Source organism: Candoia aspera, chromosome 2 (genome assembly GCF_035149785.1).
Source record: "Candoia aspera isolate rCanAsp1 chromosome 2, rCanAsp1.hap2, whole genome shotgun sequence".
Lineage (NCBI taxonomy): Eukaryota > Metazoa > Chordata > Lepidosauria > Squamata > Boidae > Candoia > Candoia aspera.
In genome coordinates, this window is record NC_086154.1 from 69264598 (window position 1) to 69290580 (window position 25983).

The following is a 25983-nucleotide window of genomic DNA, read 5'->3' on the forward strand; positions in this document are numbered from 1 at the left end:
CGAGCAGGGGGCTCCCATCCAGACTGTCAAGCACATGCGTAGCACTGAGGATTGTTCAGCCATTCAAAGAGGCACAGATCGGGACCGCCTTAACCCTTGGGGTTATATGTCTGGGTTTTTCCCACGCTTCTTCAGTTTGTTAGGATTCCTGTTAAGTACTAGTAATAAATATTAGAGACCAGTTCCTCGTCTCAGTGTGTTTCCTGGTTGTTAGGACATCTTCCTTGTTTAAGCTTAATTTCCTTTTCAGATGTCCTGTCCAATCATGGGGAAGTTACACCATTCCAGTTTCCTAGTAGATACCAGCTTTGATATGAAAAAGATGACAATTCATTCAGAAGATATCTAAAAAATTTACTTTTATCTTCATTTGGTATCCCCAGAACAATAGATTTAAGTCCATTAAGCTTGACTTCCACTGCTACATATCTGCCATGTTCATCAGTAAGCAGTAAACATGGTTTCAATTGTGGTTTAACATATATTAAAGGCTATTTATCTTCTTCAAACCTGCTGAAATAAATTCCTCCCCCAAATTTTTATTCATCAAATATTTAATATCTTTTTTCCTTATATTAGTCTCCTGTAAGCATATCACACCATGGTTTAATTTCTTCAAATAATGAAAAAAAATTCTTTTGTATGGGGCATTTGCCCCATTCACATTCCAAGTAAGGTAAGTGCAGGCCATGATTAAGCAGACATCTGATCAAAGTCCTTAGATGTAGCACCCATGTCTACACCTACATATTCTTGGGGTCTAGTTCCAGGTTTCTCAACTAGATCCATATCTAGCAAGAAAGTCCTTGGCCTTAGGGATGGAGGTCAATCTGAATCTTTGCTGTTGGAACATAAAACTTACACGTTCCAATCTTTCCCATTGAAAAACAATTTTATTCTTTTTTGGAATCTCTGTTTAAAAAGCATAGTCTTTTCTCTTCCTCAAAATCCTTACAGGAATCTCTTTCAAAACAATTATATGCACATTGTCAATATTTAATCTTGATTCAAAGTGAGTTTGCAAAACCTGATCTCTTGTTTTCCTTCTAGCAAAATGAACCAAAATATTTCTTGGTTTATTATTTACAGCTGCATATCTTGAGTTGATGCGAAAAACTTTATCTAATTCATTCTCCATTCTATCTTCCTCCAATCCAATAATTTTGCCAAAGCCATAGGATTTTTTCAACAATATTCTCCCCTTTCACCTCAGGAACTCCTCTCAGTCTCAGACAAAAATCCATGTCCCTAAGTTCTAACCGAGCCATTTTATCAAGCTCTTTTTCACTCTCTTGCCCAGTATTACCCATCTTAGTTTCTAACACCTCCACTCAATCCCTTACTTGTTTCACCTCTCCAGCAGTTTTTTCCATTTGATGTTCAATCTTTTTCTCAAAGTCAGAATATTTAATTTCCATCTTTTTCTCAAAGTCAGAATATCTATTTTCCATTTTCTTCTCAAAGGCATCAAAAGAGTGTTTAAAGGTATTACAGATTTCATCAACCATATTTCTCATCATTTCCCCATCATCAGAACCACGATGAGGTGGTCTCCTAGAAGCCACAATTAGTTCCCTCTGGTGGTTAGAATTAGCCAATACAACCAAATCTTAAAATCAGTGGAAAAATACTAGAGACTGAGATTGTTCCAAAGCAAAAGTCTTGCCACTAGAGGTGTTTATGGGAAGTATCCAATTAACTTGTTAAGAAAAGAGCAACAACACTCACTTTCTCACAATAGCCATGAAAGTTCCAATTCCAATAGGATGGATTTGTTAAATCCCAAAAGGAAACAGTAAAAATACCACCAATTAAATCCAATATATATATATATAGTCCTTTGCTTCTATAAAATAGATCCATAGTTCAGCTTTCAGTTCTTTTTGCCCAAAACGTAAAATACAAAACCAAGTTCAAATGTTCAACAGTTAAGTTTCAAAAATAATGTAAAAGTTACCAAGAGAAATCTCATCACTGTATTGGAAAAAGCCTCTTTTAAACAAACAAAAAAAGCAAATAAATTGGTGCATTAAGAAATTGGGTGGTCAGTTTAGTGCAGTGCAGCTTGGGAAAGGATGACAATCCCACCTCCCAGCTGATCACTCACCGCTTGATCTATAAACTCTGTTTATGGTTTTCTGGCTATGACCAGCCGTCCAGAGGACACAGGGGGTAATTCCTAGGGTTCTCTTTTATCCAGGGAACACTTCTGGGCTCCAAGGAATCCTGCCCAAGCCCTAAAACGCTGTGCTGCCAGGTCTACTTGAAAAGCTAATTCACAAAGAGACACTGTTCAAAACGCCATTCCCACCGGAAGTCCCTGAACTGCTAAAATTTCAACCCTTTGAATTCTACTTTCATATCTGTATACTCTGCTTCTGAATTCACCACCACCACCACACCTCATACATTCTGTTGCTCCCTGTATGGGGTTATTATTTTAAAGTCCATTTTGACTCCTGTTCTCCATGTTGCCATCTGATACTCTCGTGAACATGGCTCAAACTAGAGATTACCTCTTAAATACATATCCACTACAAGTTCTTTAAACAATGGCCAAAATTGAAATGATTGAAATGCGTACATAAAGCACATCAAATCAAAATATTCAAGCAATTTCTGTAGGAGAAGTCTCTGCTTGTTTATGAGTGCCTAAAAACAGAAATCTAACCTGATCAAAAACTAGTGTACAGGTTTTTAATTATACCAGAGAGAAAGGAAAAGAAATATATGATGGAGATAGGCAAAGCCTAGCACCACATGAAGGGAAGACTCGTGAGAGCAAGAACTCTATACACACACCTAGGAACAAAGGCAGAAGAAAACCTAAAATGAGCAATCTCAAAGGCAAAGAACAAAGAGTGACAAACAGCAGATCCCAAGCAAATCCTTAACTTTCTACAGCCACTCCTCATTTAGCAACCACTTCAGATAGCAATCATTCACAAATACAACAGTAATGAACGGTAGCAACAGTAGTCAAAAACTCATTTTCTGACCAATGATGGTTGAATTTCTGTGCCTGACAACAATGCACACTGGAGTGAGAGTAAACTGGTATTGCTGCTTACTCATTTATCTAAATGAGATGGCAGCAACCAGTGATCTTTGCACTCTCTCTCTCTCTCTCTCTGTGTCATGTGGTTCGCCTAGCAAACATTTTGCCCGAACCAACTGAGGTTGCTAACCGGGGACTACCTGTATTTACACACTACTACCCCTTGTGGTCATAAGCTGTGAGGTGCTGAGGAGCCAATGCCACTGGAGTCATACTTCCAACAATTGTTTTGGAGAACAGCAAATATGACAAAAAGTACAACAGATCCTTATGATTTTAGCAGGGGAAGATTAATAATCCAGTTTAAAATATACAATCTAAATTAAATTAAATCACAACATCAAGTATTACCAGCATAAAATATAAATAGAAAAGAAAGTGTTTTAGAATTGAAACTTGGGTAATTTGGATAACAGTTTGTTTGAATGGTGTTAGTGACTTTAAAAATATCATCTATAAAGCATTTTATTACCAATTTTCCCTGAAATTGTAGCTTAAATGTTATTGCCTTTTTTCCATAGCTGTTCCCTTTGTTCCACCGTGATCACTTCTTTGAAATTTTGCATCCACTTTGTCATGTAATTTTTAATTTGTTCCATCTCCACATTATATTTCAATAACAATTTATAAATGCGTTCCAATAAATGGTCTTGATTCTATATCAGCATTTCAAATTCTGTCATCTTTCTCAGAGTCTCTTCTTCCTTCTAAAGGTCACTTTTATTCTTCCAGCAATTTATAAATACATAAACCACGGGAGATTCCTACCTTCAATGAGAAATGTTTCCTGTGTCTTTAGTCTGTTTTCTGAGTCTGAATAATGAGATGATATCAAGCCTGTCCTCGTTACTGTTTTACCAGCACACTGATGGGAGGATGAGGCTATCCTGCCAGAATGAAATAGAACTAAAAAAATGCCTGCTTTTTCCTGGTACATTTTTGGACCAATCTAGAGAATAGCTGGAGTGTGGCGATGGCTTGGATCTTTGCTACAAAATACCTTAAAATGGGATTACCCACAATTTTTCCCGTTCTTTCTTGGACCTTCACAGCCTTTATACTTTAAGAGACTTCTCAGTTTTATGTAGTCCTGCTAATTCCTCCAGGAAAGTAGCCCATAGGCTTTAGCTTTTTGATGTACAAGGCAGCTATGGCTGAATCTCAGAAAAGTGGGTGTTATTTTTTTTTCCTATAATCTGTGGTAATTTTTGCTGCCAGGGTTTCCATGAAAACAGCAATTTGTGTCTTTTCACTGGCTTTATCTGGAAATGTTGGGGAAAAAGAGGGCAGAGCTTTAGGGACTGAGACATTTACATCTCCTTGACTAGGAAGGTGGCATTGCCAAACAGAGTAAGGGGTCAAATGTCAAATTGCTGATCTTGGGAAGTTATAGAACTAGCAACATATTTTAGCCCACCAGAATGGGTATGGTTCTTTAGATGAAGATATCAATATGAAGTGGGGAAAAAATGTATTTGATCTTAGTTTAACTGGAGAGCTTCCAGTGGGACTTTGCCCGACTGAGCAGCTGTGTCTGCAGGCTCTGCGGGCAGAGCTGACAGCATGCACTTTTTGGGGGGCACAGGCAGGCTTTTTCTGGAGCCCAGAGCTTTTTCATGAATAAAGAAAAAGCTTAGAATCGCCCCATCTGCTCTCTTGAATGCCATCTTGTAGCCAGAGAATCGCAAACAGTTTGTGACGATCCAGTAAGAGACAACGGGAGGCAGCGACATCACCATTTCCAAGCCACATTTGTAGCCTTAAAGGACATTAAGTCGAGCCACCCCATTTCTAAATAAATAAATAAATAAAGTTTTCATACCCTAAGAGAGGCTTTCTAGTAAGAAGAAGCAGAATCTCTTGGTGCTTATCGTTATTTCTGGATTAAGTTTTTTAAATTGTTTAAAGTTTTGGCTTGTTTTCCCATTCAAAGATTAAGGAGAACTGAGAATAAATAATTGCCTTCCTGTTACTATTTTTGTACTGAATTTAAAGGATTGAATATTTTCCTACACGTTGGATTTGCTGTTTTGAATCTTCAGCTTTCTGTTCGCTTTCCCTGGGACCTGCTTGGTAGTACATTTTCTCTTGTTCAATTTCATCCAGAAGCTTTTTATTAACTCATTAACTCCTACTGGCGCAAGTCAAGTATCTAGGGGCACCATAATTTACTGCCTGAAACATGGAGGATTTCAAGGAGGCTTTTTCAGAGTTCTGTTGTGAGCTTAAGCAGACCTTCAAAGAGATCTTTTCAGATTGCTGTCAGGCTATTCTGCAGAATATTCAGGACATTGGGGAAGAGATTATTTCTAAAGTGTGTCATCTGGAGGTGTTATGGAGGAAGATGAAGATTTTGGCAAAGATGGAGATGTTTCTGCTGTCAGTGACACTGAAGTATTGCCAGGTGAAACTACATTTTTTTTTTGTGGACTTTAGCTCAGCATTCAGTACTATTATTCCAGGAATTCTTTATAACAAACTGATCCAGCTTACTGTGCCTGACCTTACCTGTAGGTGGATAATCAGTTTTATAACAGATAGGAAACAGCATGTGAGGTTAGGCAAAACTATATCCAGTATTTGGCCAATTAGCACAGGTGCCTCTCAGGGATGTGTGCTCTCCCCGTTGCTTTTCTCCCTCTATACCGATGACTGTATTTCAAAAGATTCTTCTGTTAAAGTTCAAAATTTGCAGATGACACAACTGTTATTGGTCTCATTCAGAATGGTAATGAGTCAGCATATAGATGGGAGGTACAACAACTGGCCCTGTGGTGTAGTTATAACAACTTGAAACTGAATACGCTCAAAACTGTAGAGATGGTTGTGGATTTTAGAAAGAATCCTTTTAACTCCCCTCTTCTTACTATATTTGATAGCCCAGTATTAGTAGTAGAGTCCTTTAAGTTCTTGGGCTCCAGAATTTTTCAAGACCTGAAATGGACACTTAACATCAGAACTATCATCAAAAAGACACAACAAAGGATGTTCTTCCTGCATCAACTTAGGAAGTTTAATCTATCTCAGGAGCTTTTGGTACAGTTCTACAGAGGAATTATTGAATCTGTTATCTGTTCTTCTATAACTGTCTGGTTTGGTTCCGCCACCAAGCAGGACAAATAGACTTCAACGAATAGTTAAGTCTGCAGAAAGAATTATTGCAATCCACCTGCCTTCTATAGAAGACCTGTATATTGCAAGGGTCAAAAGGAGGGCAGAGAAGACCCTTCACATCCTGGACATAAACTATTTCAACTTCTACCATCAGGACGGCACTACAGAGTACCGTCAAAACATCTAGATATCGAAACAGTTTTTTTCCTCATGCCATTGCTCTGTTGAACTCTTAATTAATGTAGCACGATATAATGATTGACAATGTATGGTAAGACATGACTGCTGGGATGTGACTGGTAATGCTCTGTTGGATGTGAACATATGTTGGACAACAGATGCAGTATGCTGTCCATAAATTCTCCTTTTAAATATGAGCGTGTGTTGGTTGATAGCTGTAGTGTTACTTCCTTCATTTTTTTTCTTTCTTGATTGTACGGTTTTAGTAAATAACATTGTTGCTTTATTATTGTTTATTTTTGATGTTGTGTAGATATGTTGAGAGCTCTTCCACCGAAGTCAAATTCCTTGTATGTTTGATCATACTTGGCCAATAAAGTATTGTATTGCATTGCATTGCATTGCATTGCATTGCATTGCATTGCATTGCATTGCATTGCATTGCATTGCATTGCATTGCATTGTATTTTGGTGCTGAAGGGGTTAAAGTGACAGTCTAAGCTGCAAATTACAAGGAGAGTTGTTTTTCTGGGGAATTGTTATGACTTTCTGAGGGAATGTTATGGGAGAGAAGAGAATCTGCTTTGTGGGTGTTTTTTTGCTGAGAAGTCTGAGTTTTTAAGGGGGGCAGTTGGGCTGTTTGATTTCTGTAAGAAAAATGCCTTATGTGTAATAGGAAGATATGCAAATGCCCTGGTATATTTTCAAGTGGGGTAAAAATTAAGAATGTGTAATTAGATTGTTAATGAGGTTATTATGATTTCATTTCTCTTTAATGATTTGAATTAAGATTTACTGGACTTCTTTTAAGGTTTGTTTGATTTGTAAGATCTATAAGGTATCTATAAGGTATAATAATAAATTGCTTGGTTTTTTTAGGTTTAATAGGATTAAGATTGTTGTATTATTAACTATAAGTAGACAATTTATATGTTTTTATAATTTGATTTTTATTATAGTGGACAGAAATATATAGAATAGTGGTAGGAAGGAAATATTTAAATAAATCTTGTTTTTGGGGGGAGGGAAGTTGATTTAGAAGTTTTTATATAAATATATATACTTTTTATATACAAGGGGAAAGAGCAGTACATTAGTGATTTCTATATGTGCTAACAGAAGGATTTATAGAAATAACGTGATCTTGGTTTGATATAGAGTAAGGGATTGATTATGGAAATTGCTCTATATTCTTGCTGTTGAAAGTCAGAAGTCACTTCTTTATGTAATTTTCAAAATTCTTTTTGTGTTTCACAATTTTTTTTAGTTTTTTTTTCTTTTTGTAGGTTTTTTTTTGCTTTTTTGTTGTTTTTATCTTTGTCTTAAACTTAATAAAGTTATATTTTTTAAAAAATCTTACTTTAACTGCTCTGTTAACTGGGAAACTGATACAACAGTAGATTAGCATAGGGGTCTGGAGGTGCTTTTGAACTGATCCAGAGATCATATGGGGAAGTGCCCATTGCTGTTCTATATATACATTTACATTCAGAGATGGTACTGTATTGTGAAGTAATAAGCAATGGACTGGACACCATCTGCTTAGATACAGCTGAAAAATCGAGTAACTTTCACTTAAAGTTCAGTTAGTCATGGCTATGGAGAAACAGTGATAGGTACCATTTCAGATTCAAGATAACCTTTACAAAAAGAAACAAAGGAAAGGAAACAGATCTTGGAATAGACTTAATTGGTTAGCTTCAAAAGCAAATAAATGGCATCAAAGTCAGTAGCCAGAATTAAAAAGAGAGCTTGTTCAGAAAAAGGCCGTTCTCTAGAATGGAGTAGTCCATAATGAATGTACTTCCATCAGTCAAATGACCAAAACGTTGTAGCATCTTGACTGAGAAGATGACAAGTATGGTGATGTTCCTGACAAGGAAGAGGAAGAGGAAGGAGGGAAGCTAACTATGGTATACCACAATAGTTTCATTGGGAGCGATTATAATTATTTCAATAAAAAATTATGGAAAGTAGTCTTTTGCCTTGATGAACAACTAGGTAAATATTACTCTTACAACTGACTCCTATCTAACAGAAAATAAAAGGAAAGCTACTCTAATTCTCTAGAGTAAGAGTGCCACAATTAGGATGAACACTATACAGAAACATGTAATATAGCCTCACATGATTAATCCAACTTTCAACCAGGTTCATACAGAAGTGTGATCTTTTAAGTACTCAAGCCTGAAGTTACTTTGTTTTTTAAAGGCAGGGAGAATATGTGTGTGTGTATGTATGTGTGTATGTATGTATTTAATTATTTAACAAACTTATGTAGCTGCCTATCTACCCAAAGGAACTCTGGGCAGTGTTGAGTTATCTAGAATGAGTCTGTTGAGGGTCTGTGTCTGTCAGCCTCGAGATGCTGTGAACCTACTAATAAAATATCAAGACAGAAAAGGAATTCTGCCCACAATACTCTTCAATCATCTCCCTGCCTAAACTAATATGAATTGTAGTAGATAATCAACATGATAGCTGTCCCAAATTATTGACCGCAGAGAGGCCCTATCCCCATTTACATTTAACCATGGCATAAACCTGCCCTGTCAACCTCTAATTTATGCCATGTCCCCATGACTTTGCCTTCATCCCATCCCCAGCTCATGAGTGAAACAGATTTAAATCATCCTTAGCTAGAGACAGTTCAAGGCAGCCTTCAAGGTGTATAAAAACTATTAGATTTTTTTTACCCATTAACTTGGAGAAAAACAGATGATTGGCAATCAATGGGAGGACTGTGGATAACATTATATCCTGATAGTGGGGAAAGGCTTATAGAAGAACCTGAGATGAAGTCTTGGTACCCATAGGATACCTGTATAATAAACTGTAGTTTGTCTCCCTGGGATGAAAAATAGCTACATAGACAGAATTGAACCAGCAAAACCACATTTTGTTTTGAATCACAACAGAGAGTTAAACTTACTATTTTAAAACCATAAGAGATGCAATCATGGATTCTCATAATCTTGTCTTTGCATCTTAAATTCACTATTAATCTCACTGTACATTCAGGTAACCAGGAGCAGGTAATGGTGCAGTGGGTAAGGCATTGGACTGGAACTGGGGAGACCCTGTGACATGGAAGTTCTCTGGGTGACTTTGGGGCAGTCACTCTCAACCTAACACTCCTCACAGGGTTGCTGTTATAAGCCACTTTGCCCTCTAAATTGTCTCTAAGGCAACATATAAATCTAACAAAGAAATTAATATGGTTTAAAACACCAGGCTCCAAAGGTCAGGATGGCTGTTTGATAACTAGTTAATCTGTGGAAGGTTTAGGGAACACCATTTAAGATGGTATAATATTGCCTTTTCTTTTGTGAAACAGGGTTTAATTAAGACAATTCCCTAAATGAGAAGCTAACTTCTGCTGAATAGAAGCAACAAAAAAAGGCTCATCTCTAGCTGTGTTTTCATGTTTATGCTTTTATATTATCAGCACACACTTTGTTATTATCTCAATAGTCAGTTTTCAGAAAGAAAAAAAAATGGGAGAAAAAAGTCAAGCTTATCTCAAAAACATGAAACAAAGATATTTGATATACAAAGCTAACATACTCCAGAGAAATCCTTGAGAATTAGGTCACAATGGGTATTAAGGTACAAAGTATGGCATTAAGTTAAGATTTGCAATAGTTTTATATTGGTGGGGGAAGGGACGTCAGGAGGTCAAACCCAGTGTCTACCATCTAGTTTGTTAAAAGGAAGAATAGAAGCTTAAAAAGCACTGTAATTTAAACAAGACTTTCCACACGTCAGTTAGATTAGTTGCAGTTTCTTAAGAACAACACCTTTTTAAAACAATTCTTTATAAAGCTCGTAATACTCCCAATATTTTCCCCATGTGTGTTTGTGTGTCTGCATGTGTGTGGATAATGTCACTCTTTTTTCATTTAGTCTATGGACCCCATTAATGCTTCCTTTAATATTTTAGCTCCATTTTTCTTTGTTCTATAAACTTTTTTTCTGCTCTTCTAGCACTGTTATCCTGATTTTGTTCTTACTACAGTAAACTATGACAGGGCTTTTCACTCATTTATTTGGGGAAGCTTTATTCATAAGTGTCTTTATCAACTTGGTTCTATCAAGCCATTCATGACAACAGAGAACTGACAGCATAACGAGAGATCCATTTTCATCCTGTATTTGACCTCTTCTTCCTTTCATGTTTCAAGCTCTATTTTTTAGTTCTTGGAGCAATCTCTGTATTATCTTTTTCAGATCACCTTTCCTTCTGTTCACAGTGCTTTATAATCTTTGGAACAATGATACCCATATCCCAATTAAATATGTTTTCCCCATTTTGAAGCTTCCTGGAATATGTGGAAATCAAATAAATAGGGTATTATCATGCTTATCCGAAAACCAAGGAACATTTCCAAAATTAGTTTTTGAATGATGCCATTTTGAGATTTTGATGGAATATCCTACTCCTAACATTTTTAACACCTGAGCTGAGAAAAGGGTATGATGGGAATACATATAAAATAGAGCTGCATATGAATTGTAGTTCACATTCCTGTAGTTTAAGGAAGATACAATGGAGATTGTGTGCCTGTACAATCTACGTACCCATCCTATTGTCCAGATTCACTGGGAGTCAGGAGGCATATAAATTTAATAAATTATTATTAAATTATTATTGTCTATAAGTATGCACACACATGCATACCTACACACAAACATGCAAACATGCACATATTATTACATGCAAACAGTATATTGGGTCTTTGTGAATGGGATCTATATTAGGATTGCAAAAAGCTTCAAAGCCAAATTCTGGGGCAGAAAAGGCTGAGAGGTTGCACAGATAACTTCATCAAAGGGAATTGTGTAATTTCTTTACTTTGATGAAAAGAATCGTGTTTCTTCCACAGCTGGAATCTCTTTGTTGAAGCAAATCTCAGTTGCTTTGCACAGGCTTAGTACATGCATGCTTGTAACCAGGCAAACTTATCAAAGAGGCACATATAACCTTGGGCAACAGCTCACAACATGCTTGCCCAATTCACTCCTTGGGATGAAATAATTTCTCCATCCCTGTGAAGGCTGGGAAGAATATCTCCATGCAAATGGGGTCATGATAAAGAATTAAGGTTGATAGGAAGGGACTAGTAACTCATGAAAGTAGTCATGTGATGGCTGGGAACATACAGTAAACATATGTGTACATTTGCATGCAGATGATTATTTCTTGTCAGCTGAGAACCTGAATGATCTAAAGCAAACAAAGTGCTTCTGAGCAGACATGGACATGTACTCTGCACCTGTCAGTACCTCCTTAAAGAAGCTGAAGAAGCCTTTCCCTTTGCTCATACAATAGCCTTGCAATCCTAGGAAAATCCTCTTTGAATTAAAAAGGTGCCAACAGCATGTCCATGCCCAATCCAAAACACTTTATTGCACTCTGTCAGTGCCTCTTTAGTTCACACCATAAAGGAAAATTCAACTACTCTTATAAAGTCAAGACCAAATTATGTAAGGCAACTACTTTTTCTCTAATTACACTGTAGGAATTGTGTAAAAGTGTATTAAATTCATCAGTAGGAGAGAAGCAAAGGGCATTACCAGGCATGGCTTCAGATCACTGCAGAAAGTAGACTTTATTTAGGGTTTATTTAATCAGACTTATATGCTATCCAATCATCGCCAGCTCTGAGTGGCTTACATACGTATCATCTGTAAAAAAAAAGGATTAAACCAGTAAAAATACTTAACACTAGATTAATAACAATACCCTCTTCATGAACCAGGGAATGCCAAAAACTCAGTTCAACAAAGACACCCGATGCAGGAAGGATCAACCTCATGCCTTACCTGCTCCCAAGGTCTGATGGAACAGCCAGGTTATCATGTTTTTTCTGGCAATCAGTTAATGGCATTCCTGGGCATTTTCTGTTGCAGTAGGTCTTGGCTGCCTTTTGCTCTGTTGATGAGATTTTATGGTGACATCACAACACGAGGAAGGACTGACAAAATGGAAGCACTCACTGATACTGTTGATTGATGAATTGAGGGGTTGAATTCATTTCTCAAGCAGATTTGAAGCCATGTCTGGTAGTGCTATAACATTTGCTTCCCCACCCCCCAGACTGCAATTGTTTTAATCAAACCAGAAAATGGGTTTATTGTCATTCCTGTGAAGCAGAAACACTACCACTGGCCCCACAGTTTGGCCACAGTGGTTAGCAGTTTATATAGTTAGCTAGATCAGTGATTGGATGGAGGTTTTGCTAATTGCTTTCCATTTGTTAGAGTTGCAGTGCCAGTTGACAGTTATAAACACAGGAAAAAGAACTCATCAGATATTCTGCATCATGCTTAAGGAGAAAAAAAAAAAGACAAGGGAATTCCAAATGAATGAGGCTCTGAGTAGCTCAAATGGGGCTCTGAGTAGCTCTCACTTAAGACAGAGAGTGAAATTCTTCTCTAATGGAAGAATTTTGTCAGCTGTCATTTCTCATCAAGGATAATAAATGATGTACTGAAAGATGAATATGTTGCTCTAAATCATTTCCCTTTGTTTGCCATAGTCTCTACTTCTTGTAGCATCTTGATCTAACGTTATTACATGCATTACTGCTTTCATCTTTGAGGCTTGGAATCCCAGTTATCAGACAAGAGCTGTATAGCTGTTTGTTTTTGTGCTGGAAAAAGAGTGAAAAAAAGGTTCCCTGTATGGGATCTGTACCCAGCCAAAAAAAATAGAAGGATCGATCATGCATTCTGAAGCCCATCTAATCTGGGTGTACAAGTGTAAATCTAGCAGCTCATATAATACATTGCCAATGAGAGCCAGTTTGGTGTAGTGTTAAGGCACCAGGCTAGAAACTGAGTTCTAATCCCACCTGAGGCATAAAGCCAGCTGGGTGACCTTGGGTCAGTCACTCTCTCTCAGCCCTAGGAAGGAGGCAATGGCCAACCACTTCTTAAATCTCACCAAGAAAACTGCAGGGACTTGTTCAAGCAGTCACCATTAGTCAACACTGACTCAAAGGCACCAAAAAAATAAAAAATGAACAGCAGGGCTAAAGATCGTAACTTCAACTCCCTTTCTCACCATGCCTTTGATTCTACATGGAGGTGTTACTTTTATATAGAATAATCTATAAGAATAATTTATCATTATATCTACATGGAAATTATAGGGCCTTTTCCCACTCCTGAGTTAAAATGCTTTCCACCCATCCTTGAGTCAGTACAAAATAATGCTGGTATAAAATCCGCCATCCAATTTTATCTCCCGAGTTGAAATAATGTGAAATAAAGAAACATATGGGGATACAGTGGAGAGAAGGATGCAGACTCTGGCATGATTGTGCAACTATTTGGCTCCTGTAGAGTGAGAGGATTGAAACTGACAAATACAGGGAAATTGGCAAATAAGCAACAAAAGCCTAATTTACCATCCCTCTTTATTTTTTGGACGCTGCAGCAAGGGAAAGCCAAGCTGCAGCATCATAAAGTAACACAGATGATCTTTCCTGACAGTGTGAGAACTAACTCTCACTTATATGAAAGCCACACTTTCCCAGTTCTAAATCAGTTTCTGGGGACTTCTACTTCAATTTGAAAAGAGTTTTGGACGTCTGTGTTCCCACAAAATCAGCAGTGCTAAGAACTGAACTGATCTGTTTTCCAACTCAGCTGTAGTGTCATTGGAAGTGCAGCAAATTAAAGGGTTTCAGGATTTTTTTAAGGTACTGGATTCTGACCTTCAGGCTGTCTAAGAGAAACGCTGATTTAAGAAAATTGCAAATCTTTCCACTCAAGAGGACAAACCAAACCATTCTCTATAATCTGGGACAAGCAAAGGGCTGGACTATTGTGCAAAGCACCACACTATGTATTATTTATTTATTATTTTTATTTATTTAATTTTTTTATCCCACCTTTATTATTTTTTATAAATAACTCAAGTGGAGGGAATTGTTGCTGCACAGACAGCATCAGCTTGGGACAGTGCAGGGATTTTCCACATTTGCAGCTTTTCAAGTCGGCAGAAGTGAAGACAATTACAGATCACCTTCAAACTGCTTCTCAGAGTTTGAGGAGCAAAAATAGAGGCAGTGTAGAAGTGCCTGAAATTTAAAGTTTATATATATTTATTTCTTACAGTGTTATTTATGTTTACCATAAAGATGGATAGATCACCTAAACATCCTGTATTCTACATTCCTATTCTGCTGATGTGAATGACAGAAACTGCTTTTTAAAGTATTTTTCTTCCCCTGTAATCACCTCTGGTGAACATTTTCTAAGACAAGCTGTCCATAAAAGTCACAATTTGGCAAAAAGCTGTTTTGTATTTCTTAAGTGCATGCCCTATATTAATTATGGTCTTGACATGTTAAAACTTAGAAAATGGTGTTACCCATTAGAATAATCATATGGATATTAAAACATTCCAGCTACATACCCTGTACTAGTTATCTAGAGGTTTGGCATGAAGTATCAATGGTATGATCCAGCTGTTCTTTTCAATTAGATGGTCAATGTTTTAAACAGGTCCCTGGGATTAGTAATGGGCTGGATGAAGATAAATAAAAGTCACATCTAGACAAGTCAAATGATTTTGCTAATGAAGGATCTAATTGATATAAAAGTTGGTAGGGAATATTCCTTCTGAAGATCAGGTGTATCTGGCTTGTGAAATGTTCTTGGAATACCTTAGAAAAATCTATCTCAATGGAGATTAAATGGATTAAATGGAGTTGATACATTTCTCACATTCCATTTATCTATGAAAGAATTCCAATTATGATTTTGTTCCAAAACTGAAGTGTTATACTATAGTAGCAAGTAGTCCCCATGGTCCAGCAACAGAAACCAGTTCAGCAGAATTGTTGCTTCTTGAAAAGAATGACCTGGCCACCATGTTAGAGATTAAATTCAAATCTATTCTCCAAAATTCTCCTTTTTCACATGGAACACATATAAATGTAAGTATATCAAATGGCATTGGCTTCCAGTGAGTTTCTGAACTCAACACAACATCCAGTTTAATCTTAACATTTTTAGTTTTCTTACTCCAGATTACTTCAGAGGATGTTTCCTTCCAATCGAAGCAAATATTTGTAGCTAAAAGACCAGTACACTCCCTTGCCAGCAATCAACACCCAGATATGCAAAAATCAACACTAGGATTAACACCAGATGAACCATCAAACACCACAATACACCCTATCAAGGAACTATTAACTCAGGCAATCAACCAAGCAGCAAACAACAGCCCAATCGAGGAACTCCCAAGGAGAGAACAACACCCCCACCAACACAAGCAGGGCAAGCCACTGTATATAAACTGAGAGCAAGGCCCACTCCCTGTTCGCACTGAAGATGTTGCCTAGTCTGGCAAAGAAACGTCTGCAAGAAAACAACAAGGCTCAGAGAGCACCAAGGACTCCACGATGTTTCCTTCCTTCTGTATGAAACTCCTCTACAAGGATGTTGAGGTGTCTACTTTTGTTAATATCTTTGTAGTTGTTAACATCTTATCAGACAGATAAGAACAAGGAGCAGGGCCTTTGACATAGAGGCATCCTCAGCTAAATCTCAAAAAAGCCTAATCAGTCCAACTGATTGGTTAGAACCATTGAGACTACTTTGTTTGCAAAGACTATTTGACTAATGAAACATTGTTTTTTTAAGTGATTTTTTTAAAGAAAGAAGTAAATGCAATATTTTTCATTGCAGCTGTTGATTTCTACTCAAAATGATAAGTGAATTCATCTATTCTTAAGAGCTATGTAAATCAAAGTGCTGGCATATCATCCTTTTTCCTTTTCCTTTTTTTGACATTACCCATAATGAACTCTAGAAATATTTTTGTTACTATTTTTTCCCTTGAATTTACTCATTTCTCTATCAGAAGGCATTTGTATTGCACCAAACCTACCTAGCATGAAGGAGACACTTTGATTTCCTTTTTCTTTGTGCTTGAAGCCAAAATGAGTCATCTTCGCCATGAAATACAAATTTGCACACAACACTGGCTGTTAATTACACCCCCTGTCTCCATTAAGGAGTGAAGTGACAATTTCAACCTGTCCCTGGGTGGCTGTTGTACATGCTCTCTCACTTTCTCCCCCCACAAATGCTGCTGTCATAATTCAAGTGCCACTCAGAATAATCAAAAGAGCATTTCAGGAGACACATCAGAGCCAGCAGGCTGTGAAGGCATTGTAGAGGAAACCCAGATGATTCCTTTCTCCAGCATAAAACAAATATTGGTGCATTCTTGAGGAATGTTCCTGCCCCTTCTTCCCCCTAGGAGGTAATCAGTACTTCTAGTCTAAATGGAATTTCTTAGCCATGGACTGTAAGAGAACTCCAATGGCTGCTCTGAGTTTTGAAGGAGAAGCTATCCAGCAGGCCTGCATTATTCGCACTTTCAAGCTTCTAAAGAGAATTTGGGTGACTGGGACACTCTCTCTTCCCTCTTCCCAGAAACTGTTGACAGTTGAGGTGGGGTAGGATGTTTGGTGGGTCTTTGGGGATTGCAGGCGGGGAGCGGTTAATCTGAGCATTAAGCTATTGTTCTTTATATATTGTGATGGAACAGGAAAAAGAAATGGCTCAGGGGTGAAGGAATTGTGCTTCCATTCTCAGGCCCTTTTTCAGATAAAGCTGACTGATGATACTAATACATTAGTTTCTGCAATTCCTACATGTGGACTGGGTTCCACAGAGCACATACCTTGTCATAATAGTCTAATGCTCACCCTCATAGCAATGGGTGGGTGCATTGTGGTACCTGCACAAAATCTCAAGCAGATTTCTGCCATCTTAATATATATATTATTCTAGTTTCAGAATTGAAATACTCGATGATACTACTCATAACGGAGAATGAAACTAAAATGTTTGAACCTTAGGCGAAGACAACTGCCAGTATGTTGAGAGGCAACTAAGCCATTAAGGAATATATTTAACTCTTATCCCTAAAGAATACTAAGTGGTACACAAAGTAAGGGCAAACATTTTCATGATCTGAAGAGAAACCAGAGAAGAAACAAGGAATACAGATGGAAGATATGTATCAAAAAGCAAAATAAAAACCAATACGCCACATTGAAAGCATAACCATAAATAAATAATATAAACTCTTATAATGTAAGACAGTGTAACAATCATCAGTAACAGAATTTAAAACATTAAAAGCTTATTTTAAAAAATCTCGATCAGAAGGTGAAGGGCAGGGCCGCAACTAGGGTCTGTGTCACCCGGGGCAAACATGGATTCCATGCCCATTTTGGTGCCCACCAGTGCTCATTTTGGTGCCCGACCAGGGCAGTGCCCAGGGCACATGCCCCAGTTGCCCCCCCAGTTGCGGCCCTGGGGAAGGGAGTCCTAGACAGAGACTGGAGAATCTCGACAGAAAGGTTAGTCAAGAAAAAGGAAAGAAATGCAATTTCAAGATACAGAATAACAAACGTTCAAGCAGCTATTTGTTTGTTTTGTTTTAATTTGTGCATCCCACAGAACTTAAAAGCTGAAATGGACTATCTCCTATCTTGTTTATTTTGGTTCTTGAAATACTGAATAGAGTTATAAGACAAGATGAGAGGACTGTGGGAGTAAAGGTTTAAAAAGAAAGTTATAACTTAAGGGCTTTTGCAGATGACTTGGTGTTGCTTCTGGAAGATCCTTAAAGGATTGATGGGAAAACTAAAAGAACTTGGTGCATTAGCAGGTTTTAAGATCAATAAACAGAAGATGAAGACGTTAACAAAAAACATGAAAATAGAAGATCAGACAGAATTGATGAGTAAAATGGGTTTTAAGATTGAGAAGAAAGTAAAATATCTGGGTATCACTATGACAAACATGAATTGTATGTTATTTCAAAACAATTATGTTAAGACATGGAATGAAGTTTAAAAAGATACGTTAAGATGGGAGAAACTACAATTCTCATTGATGGGGAGAATTTCTGTGGTAAAAATGAATGTCCTGCCTAGAATGATGTTTTTGTTTCAGACAATACGTGTTTTGACAACTGATGCACCATTTAAACAGTGGCAAAAGGATATACTAAATTTGTATGGCAAAGGAAAAAACACAAGTTAAATATAAGGCGTTACAGGATGTAAAGGAAAGAGGAGGATTGGGTTTACCTGATTTGAGATTGTATTTTGCAGCTTGCTGTTTGGTTTGGTTGAAAAAGTGAGAAATAGAAGGCTTTTGGAGTTAGAAGAACATGACCTGAGATTTGGCTGGCATGGATATTTGTGATACGATAAAGTCAAGGTTAATGCAGATTTTAAAAATCATTATGTTAGACATGCAATATTGAGAATACAGAATAGATGCAAATCCAGGTTGTATCCGAAAACACCTTTGTGGCTCTCAGCGCAAGAAGCATTTTATAGATAAGAAATAATGGGCAAATACAAATCGCTAACTTATCTTGAGATACTAGAATTTCGTCAAAGGGAATACAAAATAAAATCAAGAGAAGAACTGATGGCAAAGGGACATAGTTGCCAATGGTTTTCTTATGTACAGTTATTAGAAAGATTTAAATAGACAAAAGAGTTTATGGTTTTGAACATTGTAAGACTGAGTTTGAAATGGAATTATGTACAAATGATGCACATGTAATTGCTAAAATATATGAACTTCTATTGAAATTTGAAACAGAAGAAGAACAAGTGAAAGGATGTATGATTAAGGGGACTAAAAATTTTGGTTATAATATACAGATGGAACAATGGGAAAATATGTGGTTGAAAGGACTGAAATTTACACTATGTTGTAATCTTAAAGAGAATTTTTATAAAATGATGTACTGTTGGTATATGTCACCAGAGAAATTATCTAGAATGTATAAAGGCACTTCAAATACATGTTGGAAATGTGAACAAGAAGGGATATTTTATCATGCTTGGTGGACATATAAAAAAGCTAGAAAATGTTGGATTCAAATACATACGCTGATTCAGAGGATTTTAAAGATTAATATACAATTGAGACCAGAGATACTTCTTTTGGGACTGATGGACAAACAGTTGGGAAAAAGTCATGAAACTTAGTTTTTGTATATGATAACTGCAGAGAGATTATTGTATGCACAAATATGGAGAGATTCAGCAATACCTACAATGGAGGAATGGTTGCTGAAGATGATGGAACTCACTGAGATGGCCAGATTGACTTCTTTGACCAGAGAAAAGAGAATATCTACATTTATTGCTGACTGGAAACACTTATGGATTCTTTGCAGAAAACAGAAAAAAATGAACTTGTGATTTATGGTTTTGATGATTAGACAGGATAGATTAGAAAGAAGAGAGACATATTGTACTTTAGAGAAAGAGGTACATTTATAACTGTACTTATAACTGCTGTAAAGAAGATCGGAAGCCACTTCTTTGTATCTTTTTTCTTTCTTTTCTATTTTTCTTTTACTTTTTATCCTTTCTTGCACTTTTAGCTTTCTCCTTGATTTCTTTCTTACTCTATATTAGTTTGTATTAGTTTTTATCTTCTTTTTTAAAACTTTTAATAAAATTATTTTAAAAAAGAACTTAAAAGCTGAAATATTTGTGTCACCTAGGCACAAGAGGTTCTCAACATTGAAAATTGTTAAAAACCACATTTAAACCTTTACTGTTAAAAGAGGAGCAGCATGCCTCCTACTTCTCCACTTGAGGCAGGAGAAATGTCCAATATCTCACGGAACCGGATTCAGGGCAAAGCTGCACAAATATTACAAGATTTGTTTAATCTGGCAGCTGGTACTGAGATCTAGAGAAAGTTGCTGGCCAGAGATGATGCTGTTCCATTTTCAGCATTAAGTATGATCTAAGTTACATCTCCGCCAAATTGCATGCAAGTTGGAACTAGCTGTAAACCACAATAACCTTCAGGCATTACAGTAAGGATGTTTATCAGCATGTGAGTCAGAACACAAGCTGTTCCAAGAAGGCTTACTCATTGACATCACATATGACATTGCCCTCTCTTTTCAATGTCCATTCCTGTAGTATAAACATCTGCATCACAGATACTGTGAAATCCATGTTGTGAATCCAAATTCACCCAAAAATGCCAAACAACTGAACAGGAATTAAACAATATTTTTATTTAGCAAAGCTAGCAATTTACAGTGAGTCACTGGTCTCTTGCACAAGGGGAAGGCCAAGAGCAAGCATCTCAGGATTGCACAAAACTTATATGGGGGTTGATCAAAGTACAGCACACATGAACAGTACAATGAAACAAAGAAATTACTTATAAGTAACACAAGAATGGGTGATAAGGCCAGAAATGTTCTCACAATGCAAGAGGCAACAAAGGCAAAGGTAGCATCCTTGTTTACAGAGAGTGTCAGTGTCTTACTGTTATTCTAGCAAGCTTGCAAACTGCCTCCTTCACCACAACTGCAGAAGAAAAGAGAGAAAGGGCCCACAAGGCACATTCCCAAGTCCTCGGCAATTTCCAAGGACATCAAACTAGGTCACACATTGTAAAAGTATATTAACAAGGACCTGTTGATCTTTAATCATATAGAGGACTACAACTATATTGGGTTGTAAGTTCTACAAGATATGAGCATCATTGACATAGCAGGTAGAAAGCATAAAATATATGTGAATATGCAATCAAATGTATGGATAGAAATGCTCTAGAGATGGTGGAATATCAGGATGATTTCAGCCACATTAGTGCACATCAGAAACCACATAATGCATCCTAGATGGCAATCGGGCAGATATCTAATGACCCTAATTTCTCCTGCGAACAAAGAGCTTTTTTCAGAGCTAAGCTTGAAATGCTTCCTTCTTCTGTGCTTAATGGGAGATTTGCTAAAATCCCCATGTGTCAAAGAACTTGTCCCTGCCATACAGGAGCCATTGAAACTACACATATATACTGCTCTGCTGTCCCTATTATCAGAACATTCAACAAAGTCTCATCTCTCCCTTGCTACTCCACTACATAGGTCAAAATGAAAGCCTGCTTGTGGATTTTCTCTTGTCTGACAGGAAGCCAATCATTACATATAATTTAGTTAAATTCTGTGTGGCAGCAATTAAACTTTGCAACAGATAGTCAGTGGATTGGGATAAGGGCAAACACACAGAAAAATCTCCTCTTTTTTTATTTTTTATCGCTATTACTGCCATCAACTGTGTTTTAGGTTGAACTCTCTCTAATTAAAACTGCTCTGATTCTCTGCCCAACAACACAGTAATAATTCTTCCCCCTCTTTGTTGACAGGCCCAATATTAGTTTTAGCTCTGAGTTTTAGTCTTAACCTAAAGAATAATTTGCTTTATTATACAATATTATATCGATATACTACGGCATATCTAAATGTTGTTCAACAGCTCACACGGATCTGGTATTCTCTGCTTTGTATTGGTTCTTTCAATTTGCCCCATTGTTTTACTGTTTTTGTTTTGCTATTGTTTTATGCTGGTCATTGACCAAATAAAGTTACTTACATATATAGATATATATTAAAAGGCATGCAGGATATTATCATTATTATAAATAACTCTATATAGAAATACCAAAGAGGCATAAGAGATATAGAATATAAGCAGTTTTAGAATACAATTTCTCCTTCCTCTCTAATTTCATCACGTTTACCACCAAAATGTCTAACCAAATTAAACTAAAGCTAACTCTCAGCACAGATGCATTGACAGCTTTAAGACAACCCACACACTTGGAAGGTTTCCTGCTTGTTCTTGCCTACTAGGTTCACTTCATACAGATGTACATAGACACAGTATATACTTGTACAGAATCTGTGCATATAGAATTTGGACTGGATGAGTGTCAAGGCTTAGCAGAATCAGAAACAGAAGATGTGGCCTAAGAGCAGAACAGAGGGCCTAAGACAAGGTGTGGCATTGCAAAACAAGGCATGGCAAACCTATTTAGCATATCGTCATCCTACGAAGTTCCCTTCATCCCAGCTCTTGGGTGTGTTGTCTAAGCATTATGTGACATGTGGCCCATGCATCTTGAGGTTTCCAGGTTGGGAAGGCTGAGTAACCAAGTCTGGAGCAGTAACTATATAGAACCAGGACCAGGTCTTCAAATGTTTTTCTAGTGTCCCAAAAGTGTAGCTGATAAAGCCACAGTGCTGACTTTGCCTGTTACAGCAGTGGTGCTGAGACACAGAAAAAAATCAGGCTAGAAACACCCCACCCCACCACAATCTACAGGGAGTAAGGTTCCAATATCCTTTTGCCATAGTGCCCACCCCTCCACTGGGATTTTTGGTGCCAAGTTTGTCATGGGCTATACCTGCATGTCTCCAGGAGATGGGACTGTGAGCATGACTCTGCCCTTTTATGTGTACTCAGCAAAACTAAGGAAGAGACTCGGCTGGTGTTAAAATGGGAAGAGAAGAGGACTTCAAAAGTTGTGCATTTGAGTGTGGTGGATTAAAAAGAGCAACACAATATAAATTATATTGTAATTTGTATGTTTTAATTCTGATTTTATTGTAAACCACCCAGAATCCCCTTTTGGGGGAGATGGCCGGTGATAGAAATTTGAAAAATAAATAAATAAGCACCTTGCACCTATTGTTTTGAATAATATTATGTATCTCCCTTCTGAAATTTGAAAACACTGCTTATTGTGTGGGGGGAAGTTAACTTTCTTTTATTCACCTGCTTAAATCTCTTCTTTCCTCCTGTCATGTTCACTGTTTCAATGTGCACTGTACATTGTAACGTTTCACATGCCATGGCGCTGACGCGCATTTCTGTTTGGGAGGGAGCTGCTGTGAAACCTTGTGCCAAGCTCTGTATCTATGTTCATTTCAATGGAATGTGTTTGGGTTATGTGCTCTGCTCAAGGACTTTTCCCGCGGACCATCAGAAGCCATTAGGAGCACCTGGGATTGTGAGCCTGGGAAGATTCTACGGGAGGAGGGATCTCGTTTACACCGAGGGTTTTTAGTTTGCATTTGGCGTGCTTTTATCATTCTCAGCTTTCTTTGTGATCCTGCATACTATTCTTTAATAAATCAGATATCTTTGAATTCCTGCTCATGAGTCTGAGAGTGTTTTAGAATAGGCATTCATTACACCTCCTAGGACACTGCTGGAAATTTGTAATAAGCTCTCTTTCTTTAGGAAACAAGAATGAGATACATTCTTGTGGCTGTACAATTAAAATAAAAGGAATTGTGGCCTTTGATATCACTGCCTATGGTCTCCTTGGCTATGTGATGAATGATTCAGATTCACAAACTTCCAATTTTTTATCCAGCTGAACTGGACATTCCAGTTTCTCTTAAAAGATTATCAATAATACATTGAAATTGTTGGCTGTATGTTCTCACAAGCCAAGCCTTTGAAACCAAACAGATGTTTTGTCATAGCCAGCATTAGGAATTGTTTAATCCCCCACTGTATTAATGCTGCATAAAATTTTGTCTACCTTGAAATTTATCCATTGCTTCAATGCATCAGTCACAACCTGTATGTAAACTAATCACCATTCATAGTGATAAATTAATCTGACTGAAGCCAAATTCAAACATACAGGGCTGCATGTCTGGACATAGGTTATCTTTAGCCAGTATCAGCTGGCATTGCCCAATCAAGAAGGAGTGGAACACTGCAATACAATGTCTCCAATTCCCAATGAAGATAGGCAAGCCAGAAAGATACCATGGTTGTGGTATCAAAAGCTGGTAAGAGATCTAGCAGGACAAATAGAGCTGCATTCCCACCATTCACATCACTATTCAAGACCAAAATCATTTATATCCCATGCCTGACTGAAAAGGAACTAGGTTATCTGCTTCATCTAGGATCCTTTCAGCTGCATTCCAACCACTTTGTCCCAAATCTTTCCCAAATAGGGAAGATGGGAGACTGGATAGAAGGCATCCAATACTTTGGGATCAAGAGTTGGCTCTTCAAGTGGGAATGTATCATTGCCTCTTCAAGGGGCAGATACACATCTCTCCCTCAAAAAGGCATTTCTCACCTCCTAAACCCACTCTCTCACTGCATCCAGGCCACCGAAAAGAGCTGAGTGGAGCAGAGATGCAGCCCTCCGGTGGCCAAACTTATGCTACAAAGAATCTTGTCCACATCCTCAGTATTGGAGAAGGCAGAAGGAATGATCTTGAGGGACAGGACGAAGAGCCACTACTAAAACAACAGTCAGACAAAAGAGGACTGAGTATGTGGCAGGAAAGTTTCCTGAGGAAACTTCTCAGACAAGCCCCTCCCTAGTCCTCACAAAGATAAAGGGAAGGAGGGGCCAAGGGCATTCAGACTTGCAAGATTCTATTACTATAGCTTTACAATAAAAGTAGTACCAACCTACATGTCATTGGATTCCCAGGCTGACCTACCCTCAAAGGCTGACAAGTATCAACAAGGTGGAAATGTAAACTTACAAGACATTTGCCTCAGTGTGACCTCCAGCTCTGAAGAACTATGAGTGACTTTGTCAGCAAAATGTCTTACAATCCTATCACAGCACCCAGCAGAAAATCTACTGACCCACCCTGCCTAAAAAAGTAATGTAAGTGTTATATTTACATTACAGAGAAATAAGGGTACTTTGCCACCTTTATCCTCACAGTGTGCTCAGTCATATTCATCCTTTGTTTTCCATCATAAGTGCTCCAGGCTTTGTTTCTGCCACTTCATCTCCTCAAGCTCCTGAGTAAACCAAGACTTGCCTCCAAAGATTTGTAGTCAGGAACACGCCACAAGGGCACAATCCTACCTAGAATCTAACTAACTAAGCCCATGTAACAACTGCCTGAGAAAATCCCTAAGCACCTTTCCCTTTGCAGAGGGCAGCAGTGGTGATTAACTACCATCTCACCAGGAAGTGATCTGATCATGAGAAAGACTAATGACCAAGTCCTCATCTTCAGATCAAACTCCAAGCTGTCCTATATTTTCTGATACATGCTTTCCCTTACTCTGAAGCCTCCCTAGCTACAGACAATCACACTCACATACTCCATGGCCACATCATATGTCATTCTACCCATTAACCTTTTTCCTGAAATTCTCTTCTCCTTTTAAAGAAATTTTGGAAGCATGTTTCAGATCAAATTGAATGAGGACTGACAGAATAATGCAATATATTTTTTCTGCCCAGCACTAACAGAAAGTGACAACTTCTCCACTGGTTACAAGTTTGGTTATGGCCAGAGAACTGCTACTACCAGCAAATGCCATAACCCAGCTGAAGGGACCTCAAAATTGACCAAAGTTTTTATATGAAAAATAATCAGGTCCTGAAGCATTTCTACTGATGATTTATCACTTGCTTCCTTCTCCCAAGATGAAAATGTTAGTCTTTAATCTGCAGCAAGAATAAGTGTTACAGCATGCAGAGAAGGGATGAAGGGTTTACAAATGAAACAACTTAGCAATTTGTTTCAGAAAATGGGGAAATATTACCAATAAATTTATTGATTGTAGCTACTAGGATATTTTGGCACAGCATATGGAGCAAATCAAAATATGTGCATTACTAGCTTACCTTTTGTTGTTGTTTATTCGTTCAGTCGCTTCCGACTCTTCATGACTTCATGGACCAGCCCACGCCAGGGCTTCCTGTCAGTCATCAACACCCCCAGCAAACCCAGGGACGAGTCCGTCACCTCTAGA

General features: G+C 37.7%; 1 long non-coding RNA gene across 1 annotated transcript in view; it reads left to right on the top strand.

The window, feature by feature from the left end:
* The first annotated feature begins 17701 nt into the window (after positions 1–17701).
* LOC134492277 (uncharacterized) overlaps positions 17702–25983 on the top strand; it is a 40463-nt gene continuing 32181 nt past the window's right edge. Inside the window, exon 1 of the long non-coding RNA XR_010067417.1 lies at positions 17702–17745. This is a non-coding gene — a long non-coding RNA (uncharacterized LOC134492277). The remainder of the gene's footprint in view (positions 17746–25983) is intronic.